This window comes from Ranitomeya variabilis, chromosome 5 (assembly GCF_051348905.1).
Source record: "Ranitomeya variabilis isolate aRanVar5 chromosome 5, aRanVar5.hap1, whole genome shotgun sequence".
Taxonomy (NCBI): Eukaryota; Metazoa; Chordata; class Amphibia; order Anura; family Dendrobatidae; genus Ranitomeya; species Ranitomeya variabilis.
The window spans coordinates 286,896,795-286,909,869 of NC_135236.1; the positions used below are offsets into that span (position 1 = coordinate 286,896,795).

General features: G+C 44.6%; 1 protein-coding gene across 4 annotated transcripts in view; it reads right to left on the bottom strand.

The window, feature by feature from the left end:
• The window catches only part of TMEM209 (transmembrane protein 209), a 107,285-nt gene that overhangs the window by 38,573 nt on the left and 55,637 nt on the right, over positions 1 to 13,075 (bottom strand). The gene's annotated exons all lie outside the window — the stretch shown is intronic.

Below are 13,075 nucleotides of genomic sequence, written 5' to 3' on the forward strand. Positions count from 1 at the left end.
TATAGACACTGATACAAATGGCAGTATGCTGTTTTTAATGTCCCAATAATAGCAACTAGCCTAAATAAATATCCTAATGGTTTATAGGCAAGTTCATGATATAATATCTATGTCACTGGCGGGTATAGATGGGATGAAAAATCCTAACATTCAATGTACATATCTCACTAGTGGAGCAAAAAATATATATTTGACAAAGGAAAAAAGGGAAGGTACCCAATTTCCACCGCCCTATATGCATACCACAATGAACTTGCCCATAGAAGGTAAATATGGTGCTATTGCAAATAAGATATCAAATAAAGGAAGGTATATACCTATATTTCGGGACTTTGTAGATCTGGATCCAAAGAGCAGCGTCCCCTCACCCCGACGCGCGTTTCGCCGCCAGCTTCTTCACGCCCCCGGAAGAAGCTGGCGGCAAAACGCGCGTCGGGGTGAGGGGACGCTGCTCTTTGGATCCAGATCTACAAAGTCCCGAAATATAGGTATATACCTTCCTTTATTTGATATCTTATTTGCAATAGCACCATATTTACTTTCTACGGGCAAGTTCATTGTGGTATGCATATAGGGCGGTGGAAATTGGGTACCTTCCCTTTTTTCCTTTGTCAAATATATATTTTTTGCTCCACTAGTGAGATATGTACATTGAATGTTAGGATTTTTCATCCCATCTATACCCGCCAGTGACATAGATATTATATCATGAACTTGCCTATAAACCATTAGGATATTTAATTTAGGCTAGTTGCTTTTATTGGGACATTAAAAACAGCATACTGCCATTTGTATCAGTGTCTATATCACAACATGGATACAGTGATATACTAAAAACAACATTTTTGATATATTAATTACAACCTGGATATGATGTTCCTTTCTATATCCTATTTTTTCTTTATATCCCTATATATGTTTATTAATTTATCATAAATAATTCTAGAGCATGATTAGATAACACTTATTGGAATTACCTTTTCCTACTGATGTTATTTTTACTAGACTGTTATCCATCTTTTGATATGGGCATTGTTTAGGTATTTTTTTGATACTGTTGTCATTATAATTGTTTACTTGGGGTCTGGATTTCAGCAGCTTCCCTTTCTGTGAATTGTTCTGCTTTTTATGTCTTTTAAAGATTTGTTCAATAAAATGTTACCCTTTTTTTCGACCTTTATTGGATCGAAATGGTTGTATGAGTTTAATAGGTTGAAGTGCCTTTATACTTAATATGGTGGACCTTTTGATGTAAATTAAAAATTTGGGACAGGGGGTCTCCCTGCTAGATAATGTGGTCCCTCCCCAGGAAATTAAGCCTCTCCTCCCGACTGTAAGCCCTATGCCCCTTAACTCCAAGACACCAATATATCCTGGACTGCCATGAAGTTCTGTGGGCGTCTTATGGTAGTATTTAAAGATCTGGGATTCTCATTGTAAAATAAAGCCCATTCACACCTTTTTGTGGCAGCTTTAATGTCCGGCCTCAAACCTGAATTGAAAGAGGCAATAATGTCAGTCAGACCCGATATTGAGACTTCCATTCTGGATGATGCATTAAAAGTAGTACAAAGTTTTTAGAAGAATTTAACCCGCTCTGCATCAACAGGGAAATTAACCCCTTCACCCCCGGGGCTTTTTCCGTTTTTTCGTTTTCGGTCCCCTCCTTCCCAGAGCCATAACTTTTTATTTTTCCGTCGATATGGCCATGTGAGGGCTTATTTTTAGCGGGACGAGATGTACTTTTGAATGATACCATTGGTTTTACCATGCCGTGTAACAGAAAACGGGAAAAAAATTCCAAGTGTGATGAAATTGCAAAAAAAGTGCAATCTCACTTGTTTTTTGTTTGGCTTTTTTGCTAGGTTCACCAAATGCTAAAACTAACCTGCCATTATGATTCTCCAGGTCATTACGAGTTCATAGACACCGCAACAGCCATGGCTGGTAACATGGCACCAGTCATGTGAAGACCGTACCACTCGAGCTTATAGCTCGGGAAAGCACCTCTGACGCTGAACATTAACAAAATTTATCTAGGGGGGAATGTGAAGGAACAAACTAAGAAAGATTCTTTATTTTGTGCTTTTCGACTCCACTTTGCGGTTTTGATATAAATTTTGTTACTAAAGTTCACAGCTGTTATGAGACCTTGATTGTTTCAACCTGGACAGGACATGAGACTGAGGGTGTATTGTTCTACGAGATTTGACCTACAGACTGTTCCTGCATTCTTATAGGTTAAGAACTGTGAGCGTGTTCTTATGCTGATTGGTTGAAGTATAATTTCTATGATTATGAAAAGTGATACACAAAAGGGGGCCAGAGATCTGCTCGATCCCCCCAAAAAGAGACATCTCCGTCTGGTCATTTTCAGTTGCCAGCAGCGCCCTGTTAATTAATTTGAAAATCACTGTGTCAACTGTGAAGGGTCACTTTAGATCCTCCCTCAACAATGGGAGCTGCGATCCACGGAGGGATTCAATCCCTTTGGAGAAGCCATGGAGTGTGACAGTGACAAAGCCCACTTAGGGGGACTAGGTACACTGGACTCTTGACAGTGGGGGACTCCTGAGCATATTTAGTGTCGCAGGCTCTGCAGAGGCGAGATCTGCGATTTGGGAAACCCAGACTAGCAGGATATACATGCGGTAAAACAAAAAGGACTGATGCCTAAGGAAACCTTCTATCAGCCCTTTTACAGGGCTTCTTACAGAAATGGTAGAGAAATACTTCCGTGGAGAGGGGGGATTGCGGTTCCTTACCATGAGCCGATGATGTTCCAGATCCTGCCCTGTGGTCCGGGTCCTGATGCCGGTTAGCGCTGGTCTCAGGGCTCAAAATCAGGATCCATAAACAAGGCCACTTCCGGATGCACGTGTCTGGAAGCGGAAGGAGAGGGGCAGGAAGATGGCCCCCGAGAACACAACAGGTGCTTCTCGACCTGAACGAGAAGCGCCAGGATCGTAGGAGGGGCCGCCGGAACGCATCATCGCATGGGCGGCGCATCCAGGTTGCGGCCTACACCCGGACGCAAGCTGGAACAAAATTTTTCCAGGGCCGGAACAGAAAGATGGGTGACCACGAGGGCCTCAACATGAAAAAGATCCCGAGGGTTGCGACACGTTGCAGGAGCCCCCCCGTATCCTGAACTCAGTGCCGGACCTGGAAGGAAGGCAGAGCCGGCACTCTGAGGGTTGCGATGAGGATCGTGCAGTAACCCTCCATCCACCATCCCCTTTTAGAGGGGAGGTGGAGAGGGACCGTCCAGATCCTTGCAGCACCGCTGTTCAATCAGTGGCGGTGCATAGGGAGCAGCACAGACGCCATAGGGGCCTCTGTGAATCCTAAGGGTTCATTCTCCTAGGATGGATGGAACAGGAGGCTGTGACCGGCTGTAGCCTGGCTCACAAGGGGGTACATGGATGCGACACGTCATGTTCCCATCTGTTGCTGGTGCAGGGAGATCGGCGCCCTGAAGGGAACAGTCAACCCTAGGATAGCTCAGGCATGGCATCCCACGTCGCAGGAGAGGATACGGGGAGGCGACACTCGAATTCTCTCCTATTGTTGGTAGGGGGAGATCAGCCCCTTGAAAGGGTCCGTCGCCCCAGTCTTCCTCGTGAAAAGGTTTAAAAAGTAAAAAATTGAAAAATAAAATAAAGTATGGTCTGAATAGCAGATCCCAGTGTGCCTCCTACGGACACTAAGAATGAACCGGTTCTCAGAGCCAGCAGGAGGGTGTATACTGCAGGGGAGGAGCTAACTTTCTTTGCATTACTTAGCGTCAGCAGCATACACCAACGGTCTGTGTCCCCCCAATGAGATGAAAAACGTAATTCTGAGGTTCTGACTTTTTTTTCTAACTATGTCGTTTAGCGATCAGGTTAATCCTTTTTTTTTTATTTATAGATCAGGCAATTCTGAGCGCGGCAATACCAAATATGTGTAGGTTTGATTTTTTTTTGTTTGTTTTCTCTCGAATGGGGTGAAAGGGGGGTGATTTTAACTTTCATGTTTATTTTTTTTTTAGTTTTTTTCATATATTTAAAAACTTTTTTTTTCTTTATTTTGGCATGCTTCAATAGCCTCCATGGGAGGCCAGAAGCTGCCACAACCCGATCGCCTCTGCTACAGAGAGGCGATAGCCCCTATGTAGTAGAATTACAGCATTGCAATGAGCGCCAACCACAGGGTGATGCTCATAGCAATCTGGCATCAACAACCAGAGGTCTCAAGGAGACCTCTGGTTGTAATGCCGACGCACCGATGACCCCCAATCATGTGACAGGGGTAACCTGGTGCGAGCATTTCCGGCCGAATGCGCTTGTTAAATGCTGCTGTCAGAGTTTGACAGCGGCATTTAACTAGATAATAGGAGTGGGCGGATCACGATTCCACCTGCGCCTATTGCGGGCATATGTCAGCTGTTCAAAACAGCTGACATGTCCCGGCTTTGATAAAGGCTCACCGCCGGAGACCACATCAAAGCGGGGGTTCAGCCATCGGACATACTATTACGTCCACTGGCAGAAAGGGGTTAAAGAGGTACCCATCAAATATTTTATCCTCTTAACCCCTTTCTGCCAGCTGACGGAATAGTACGTCAGCTGGCAGATCCCCTGCTTTGAGGTGGGCTCCGGCGGTGAGCCCACCTCAAAGTTGCGACATGTCAGCTGTTTTGTACAGCTGACATGTGCGCGCTATGAGCGCGAGCGGAATCGCGATCCGCCCGCGCCCATTAACTAGTTAAATGCCGCCGTCAAGCGCTGACAGTGGCATTTAACTAGCGCTCCCGGCCGCGCGGCCGGAAGTGCTCGCACTGCTGACCCCCGTCACATGATCGGGGGTCAGCGGTGCATTGCCATAACAACCAGAGGTCTCCTTGAGACCTCTATGGTTGTTGATGGCCGATTGCTTTGAGCGCCACCCTGTGGTCAAAGTACACCAGGATTTCTGCTACATAGAGGTGATCTGTACTTCACCTCTATGTAGCAGAGCCGATCGAGTTGTGCATGCTTCTAGCCTCCTATGGAGGCTATTGAAGCATGCCAAAATGTAAAAAAAAAGTGTTTAAAAATATATAAAAAAAAAAAATATATAACAGTTTAAATCACCCCCCTTTCGCCCCAATCAAAATAAAACAATAAAAAAAAAAAAAAATCAAACATACACATATTTGGTATTGCCGCGTTCAGAATCACCCGATCTATCAATAAAAACAAAGGATTAACCTGACAGCTAAAAGGCGTAGCAAGAAAAAAAATCAAAACGCCAAAATTACGTTTTTTTGGTCGCCGCGACATTGCATTAAAATGCAATAACAGGCGATCAAAAGAACGTATCTACACCAAAATGATGTCATTAAAAACGCCAGCTTGGCACGCAAAAAATAAGCCCTCACCTGACCCCAGATCACGAAAATTGGAGACACTACGGGTATCGGAAAATCGCGCAATTTTTTATTTTTGTTTTTAAAACTTTGGAATTTTTTTCCACCACTTAGATAAAAAATAACCCAGTCATGTTAGCTGTCTATGAACTCGTAATGACCTGGAGAATCATAATGGCAGGCTAGTTTTAGCATTTGGTGAACCTAGCCAAAAAGCCAAACAAAAAACCAGCGTGAGATTGCACTTTTTTTGCAATTTCATCACACTTGGAATTTTTTTCCCGTTTTCTGTTACACGGCATGGTAAAACCAATGGTATCGTTCAAAAGTACATCTCGTCCTGCAAAAAATAAGCCCTCACATGGCCATATTGACGGAAAAATAAAAAAGTTATGACTCTGGGAAGGAGGGGAGCGAAAAACGAAAATGAAAAAACGGAAAAAGCTTCGGGGGTGAAGGGGTTAATATATTGCAGTCATCATATTATATAGCACTGTGAACTTACAAATGCTCAATTTGCCTTTCTACCCAGCTAATTCTCTTTCCTCTGCTCTATGTAAAAACAGGAAATCTCTTGTCCCTACATTTATCATCTCCCTCTTCAAATCCTGACCCAGCTGCTCCGCTCCTCCGCCTACCAGGGACTTTTGCAGTGACTTATCACTCAAAGGGAAAATTAATCTCCTGTTTCTACATAGAGCTTAGAAGGATTCAGCTAGTTAGTTGTTAATCACGTGATCTCAGACCCAATAGAAAACAAAAAAATTAGCTGGGTAGAAAGGCAAAATGATCAATTGTAAGTACACAACGCCGTATAATCTTATGACTAATATATTAACCCCTTCATGACCCAGCCTATTTTGGCCTTAATGACCTTGCCATTTTTTGCAATTCTGACCAGTGTCCCTTTATGAGGTAATAACTCAGGAACGCTTCAACGGATCCTTGCGGTTCTGAGATTGTTTTTTCGTGACATATTGGGCTTCATGTTAGTGGTAAATTTAGGTCGATAATTTCTGAGTTTATTTGTGAAAAAAATGGAAATTTGGCGAAAAATTTGAAAATTTTGCAATTTTCACATTTTGAATTTTTATTCTGTTAAACCAGAGTTATGTGACACAAAATAGTTAATAAATAACATTTCCCACATGTCTACTTTACATCAGCACAATTTTGGAAACAAATTTTTTTTTTGCTAGGAAGTTATAAGGGTTAAAATTTGACCAGTGATTTCTCATTTTTACAACAAAATTTACAAAACCATTTTTTTTAGGGACCACCTCACATTTGAAGTCAGTTTGAGGGTTCTATATGGCTGAAAATACCCAAAAGTGACACCATTCTAAAAACTGCACCCCTCAAGGTGCTCAAAACCACATTCAAGAAGTTTATTAACCCTTCAGGTGTTTCACAGCAGCAGAAGCAACATGGAGGGGAAAAATTAACATTTAACTTTTTAGTCACAAAAATGATCTTTTCGCAACAATTTTTTTATTTTCCCAAGGGTAAAAGGAGAAACTGGACCACGAATGTTGTTGTCCAATTTGTCCTGAGTACGCTGATACCTCATATGTGGGGGTAAACCACTGTTTGGGCGCACGGCAGGGCTCGGAAGGGAAGGAGCGCCATTTGACTTTTTGAATGAAAAATTGGCTCCAATCTTTAGCGGACACCATGTCGCGTTTGGAGAGCCCCCGTGTGCCTAAACATTGGAGCTCCCCCACAAGTGACCCCATTTTGGAAACTAGACCCCCCAAGGAACTTATCTAGATGCATAGTGAGCACTTTAAACCCTCAGGTGCTTCACAAATTGAGCCGTAAAAATGAAAAAGTACTTTTTTTTCACACAAAATTTCGTTTAGCCTCAATTTTTTCATTTTCACATGGGCAACAGGATAAAATGGATCCTAAAATTTGTTGGGCAATTTCTCCTGAGTACGCCGATACCTCATATGTGGGGGTAAACCACTGTTTGGGTGCACGGCAAGGCTCGGAAGGGAAGGCGCGCCATTTGACTTTTTGAATGGAAAATTAGCTCCAATCGTTAGTGGACACCATGTCGCGTTTGGAGAGCCCCTGTGTGCCTAAACATTGGAGCTCCCCTACAATTGACCCCATTTTGGAAACTAGACCCCCCAAGAAACTAATCTAGACGCATAGTGAGCACTTAAAACCCCCAGGTGCTTCACAGAAGTTTATAACGCAGAGCCATGAAAATAAAAAAATTATTTTTCTTTCCTCAAAAATGATTTTTAGCCCGGAGTTTTTTATTTTCCCAAGGATAATAGGAGAAATTGGACCCCAAATGTTGTTGTCCAGTTTGTCCTGAGTACGATGATACCCCATATGTGGGGGTAAACCACTGTTTGGGCGCACGGCAGGGCTCGGAAGGGAAGGCACGCCATTTGGCTTTTTGAATGGAAAATTAGCTTCAATCATTAGCAGACACCATGTCGCGTTTGGAGAGCCCCTGTGTGCCTAAACATTGGAGCTCCCGCACAAGTGACCCCATTTTGGAAACTAGACCTCCCAAGGAACTAATCTAGATGTGTGGTGAGCACTTTGAACCCCCAAGTGCTTCACAGAAGTTTATAACGCAGAGCCATGAAAATAAAAAATTATTTTTCTTTCCTCAAAAATGATTTTTTAACCCACAATTTTTATTTTCCCAAGGGTAACAGGAGAAATTGGACCCCAAAAGTTGTTGTGCAGTTTCTCCTGAGTACGCTGATACCCCATATGTGGGGGTAAACCACTGTTTGGGCACATGCCGGGGCTCGGAAGGGAAGTAGTGACGATTTGGAATGCAGACTTTGATGGAATGGTCTGCGGGAATCATGTTACGTTTGCAGAGCCCCTGATGTGCCTAAACAGTAGAAACCCCCCACAAGTGACCCCATTTTGGAAACTAGACCCCCCAAGGAACTTATCTAGATGTGTGGTGAGCACGTTCAACCCCCAAGTGCTTCACAGAAGTTTACAACGCAGAGCCGTGAAAATAAAAAAAATCATTTTTCTTTCCTCAAAAAAGATGTTTTAGCAAGCAATTGTTTATTTTCACAAGGGTAACAGGATAAATTGGACCCCAATATTTGTTGCCCAGTTTGCTGTGAGTACGCTGATACCTCATATGTGGGGGTAAACCACTGTTTGGGCGCACGTCAGGGCTCGGAAGGGAAGTAGTGACATTTGAAATGCAGACTTTGATGGAATGGTCTGCGGGCATCACGTTGCATTTGCAGAGCCCCTGATGTGCCTAAACAGTAGAAACCCCCCCTAAGTGACCCCATATTGGAAACTAGACCCCCCAAAGAACTTATCTAGATGTGTGGTGAGCACGTTCAACCCCCAAGTGCTTCACAGAAGTTTACAACGCAGAGCCGTGAAAATTAAAAATCATTTTTCTGTCCTCAAAAAAGATGTTTTAGCAAGCAATTTTTTTTTCACAAGGGTAGCAGGAGAAATTGGACCCCAATATTTGTTGCCCAGTTTGTTGTGAGTATGCTGGTACCCCATATGTGGGGGTAAACCACTGTTTGGGCGCACGTCAGGGCTTGGAAGGGAAGTAGTGACATTTGAAATGCAGACTTTGATGGAATGGTCTGCGGGCGTCACGTTGCATTTGCAGAGCCCCTGATGTGCCTAAACAGTAGAAACACCCCATAAGTGACCCCATTTTGGAAACTAGACCCCAAAAGGATCTTATCTAGATGTGTGGTGAGCACTTTCAACCCCCAAGTGCTTCACATAAGTTTATAACGTAGAGCCATGAAAATAAAAAATAATTGTTCTTTCCTCAAAAATTATGTTCTAGCAAGTAATTTTTTATTTTTGCAAGGGTAACAGGAGAAATTGGACCCCAATAGTTGTTGCCCAGTTTGTCCTGAGTACGCTGGTATCCCATATGTGGGGGTAAACCACTGTTTGGGCGCACGTCGGGGCTTGGAAGGGAGGGCGCACCATTTGACTTTTTGAACGCAAGATTGGCTGGAATCAATGGTGGCGCCATGTTGCGTTTAGAGACCCCTGATGTGCCTAAACAGTGGAAACCCCTCAATTCTAACTTCAACACTAACCCCAACACACCCCTAACCCTAATCCCAACTGTAGCCATAACCCTAATCACAACCCTAACCCCAACACACCCCTAACCACAACCCTAACCCCAACACACCCGTAACCCTAAATCCAACCCTAACCCTAATCCTAACCCTAATCCCAACCCTACCCACAACTGTAACCCCAACACAACCCTAACCCTATCCTTAACCCTAACCACAAGCCTAATCTTAACCCTATTTCCAACCCTAGCCCTAATTCCAACCCTAAGGGTACCGTCTCACATAACGATTTACCAACGATCACGACCAGCGATACGACCTGGCCGTGATCGTTGGAAAGTCGTTGTGTGGTCGCTGGGGAGCTGTCACACAGACCGCTCTCCAGCGACCAACGATGCCAAGGTCCCGGGTAACCAGGGTAAACATCGGGTTACTAAGCGCAGGGCCGCGCTTAGTAACCCGATGTTTACCGTGGTTACCAGCGTAAAAGTAAAAAAAAAAAAAACCGTACATACTCACATTTCGGTGTCCTTCAGGTCCCTTGCCGTCTGCTTCCCGCTCTGACTGAGTGCCGCCGTACAGTGAGAGCAGAGCGCAGCGGTGATGTCACTGCTGTGCTGTGCTCTCACTTTCCGGCCAGCAGACAGTCAGAGCGGGAAGCAGACGGCAAGGGACCTGAAGGACACCGAAATGTGAGTATGTACGGTTTTTTTTTTTTTTACTTTTACGCTGGTAACCACGGTAAACATCGGGTTACTAAGCGCGGCCCTGCGCTTAGTAACCCGATGTTTACCCTGGTTACAAGCGAACGCATCGCTGGATCGCTGTCACAACGATCCAGCGATGACAGCAGGAGATCCAGCGACGAAAGAAAGTTCCAAACGATCTGCTACGACGTACGATTCTCAGCAGGGTCCCTGATCGCTGCTGCGTGTCAGACACAGCGAAATCGTATGGATATCGCTGGAACGTCACAGATCGTACCGTCGTAGCGATCAAAGTGCCACTGTGAGACGGTACCCTAACTCTAATTCCAACCCTAACCCTAAGGCTATGTGCCCACGTTGCGGATTCGTGTGAGATTTTTCCGCACGATTTTTTAAAAATCTGCAGGTAAAAGGCACTGCGTTTTACCTGCAGATTTACAGCAGATTTCCAGTGTTTTTTTGTGCGGATTTCACCTGCGGATTCCTATTGAGGAACAGGTGTAAAACGCTGCGGAATCCGCACAAAAAATTGACATGCTGCAGAAAATAAAACGCAGCGTTTCTGCACGGAATTTTCCGCACCATGGGCACAGTGGATTTGGTTTTCCATAGGTGTACATGGTACTGTAAACCTGATGGAAAACTGCAACGAATTCGCAGCGGCCAATCCGCTGCGGATCCGCAGCCAAATCCGCTGCGGATCCGCGGCCAAATCCGCTGCGGATCCGCGGCCAAATCCGCTGCGGATCCGCGGCCAAATCCGCTGCGGATCCGCGGCCAATCCGCTGCGGATCCGCGGCCAATCCGCTGCGGATCCGCGGCCAATCCGCTGCGGATCCGCGGCCAATCCGCTGCGGATCCGCAGCCAAATCCGCACATGCCATAACCCTAACCCTACCCCTACCCGTAACCCTACCCCTACCCGTAACCCTACCCCTACCCCTAACCCTACCCCCAGTTCTAACCCTAACCCTAGTTCTAACCCTAACCCTAGTGGAAAACGGAAAAAAAAAATATATATATATTTTCTTTATTTTATTATTGTCCCTACCTATGGGAGTGATAAAGGGGGGGGGTATTTATTATTTTTTTTATTTTGATCGCTGTGATAGAACCTACCACAGCGATCAAAATGTACTTGTAAGGAATCTGCCGGCTGGCAGATTCGGCGGGCGCACGGAGCATGCGCCTGCCATTTTCCAAGATGGCGGCACCCAGCGAGGAGACGTACGGACACCGGGAGGATCGGTAAGTATGAAGGGGTGGTGGGGGGGTGGATTGGAGCACAGGGGGGGTGATCGGACCACAGGGGGGGTTTATTCAAACAAGGAGGGAGCGGGCAGGAGGACGGGGGAGCCGGCAGGCGGACGGAGGGGACCGGACCCCATAACGGAGCACTGGGGGGGCGATCGGTGGGTGTGGGGGGGGTACATATTAGGTTTTCCAGCCATGGCCGATGTTATTGCAGCATCGGCCATGGCTGGATTGTAATATTTCACCAGTTTTTTAGGTGAAATATTACAAATCGCTCTGATTGGCAGTTTCACTTTCAACAGCCAATCAGAGCGATCGTAGCCACGGGGGGGTGAAGCCACCCCCCCCTGGGCTGAAGCACCACTACCCCTGTCTCTGCAGATCGGGTAAAATGGGAGTTAACCCCTTCACCCGATCTGCAGGGACGCGATCCCTCCATGACGCATACGCTGCGTCATAGGTCGGGAAGGCACAGACTTTCATGACGCAGCGTATGCGTCAAAGGTCGGGAAGGGGTTAAGAAAATAAAATTTTTGATGGGAGCAGTTATTCTTTAAATAGTGCAACATTTTTATAGAGCAGGTCACTGCAGATGCAGTCTGATACCAAATGTGTTTTTTTTTTCTATATGGGGAAAAAAAAACAAAACAGAAAAGTTTTAATGACCAAAACATTTACCGCGTCTGATGTAGAGATAGCATTTTGAAATCTGGTGATAGATCCGCTTTTAGAGGCTATCCAGGGAGTATAAATTAGATGACCAATCCTTAGGCTTGGTCGACAGAGGGAATTTGACAGCAAGCACCACAAAATAGCCAATAGTCCCTGTGATAACCAGATATAAACAATGTCCAAGGCAAAATAGCACCAAATCTGTTCAATGTGTAGCTGCTGCTGCCTGGTACTGCAGATCACTTTATTTTAAGAGAATTGGAGCTGATCTCTGTTTTCGTCAGCAGCCTCAACACATTGAATGCAGATGAATAGCAATGGTCTGTTAAGTGTGTGTGTGTGTGTGTGTGTGTGTGTGTGTGTGTGTGTGTGTGTGTGTGTGTGTGTGTGTATGTGTGTATATATATATATATATATATATATATATATATATATATATATATATATATATATATATATATATATATATATATATACATATATATATACATACATACATACACACACACATATATATACATATACATGCACACGGTTTCCTCCAGAGCTAATAACCGCTGATCAATAGGGATGTCATTCACTCAGGCCATGATAATGGAATGCGTGTGTCACATGCAAATATGGCTGCAGATTTTATCCTCTGCACAGCTATGCATGAAATCCATGGTAAATTCAGGAAATTGCTGGCAGAATACAGCAAGCTGTGAATTGCATAACTGGCAACACACCATGAAATCTGTGAGACTTTTTTCAAACTTGTTTTATAAACCATATTTTTTGCTGCAGATTTTAGGGGAAAAAATGACCAACAAACAAACATGTGAATGCTGTCTTATTCTCCTCAAAATGACAACTGTTAGGCTACTTTCACACTAGCGTTTTTGGCTGCACGTCGCAATGCGTCGTTTAGGAGAAAAACAGCATCCTGCAAAGTTGTCTGCAGGATGCGGTTTTTCCCCATAGACTAACATTACCGACGCATTGCGACG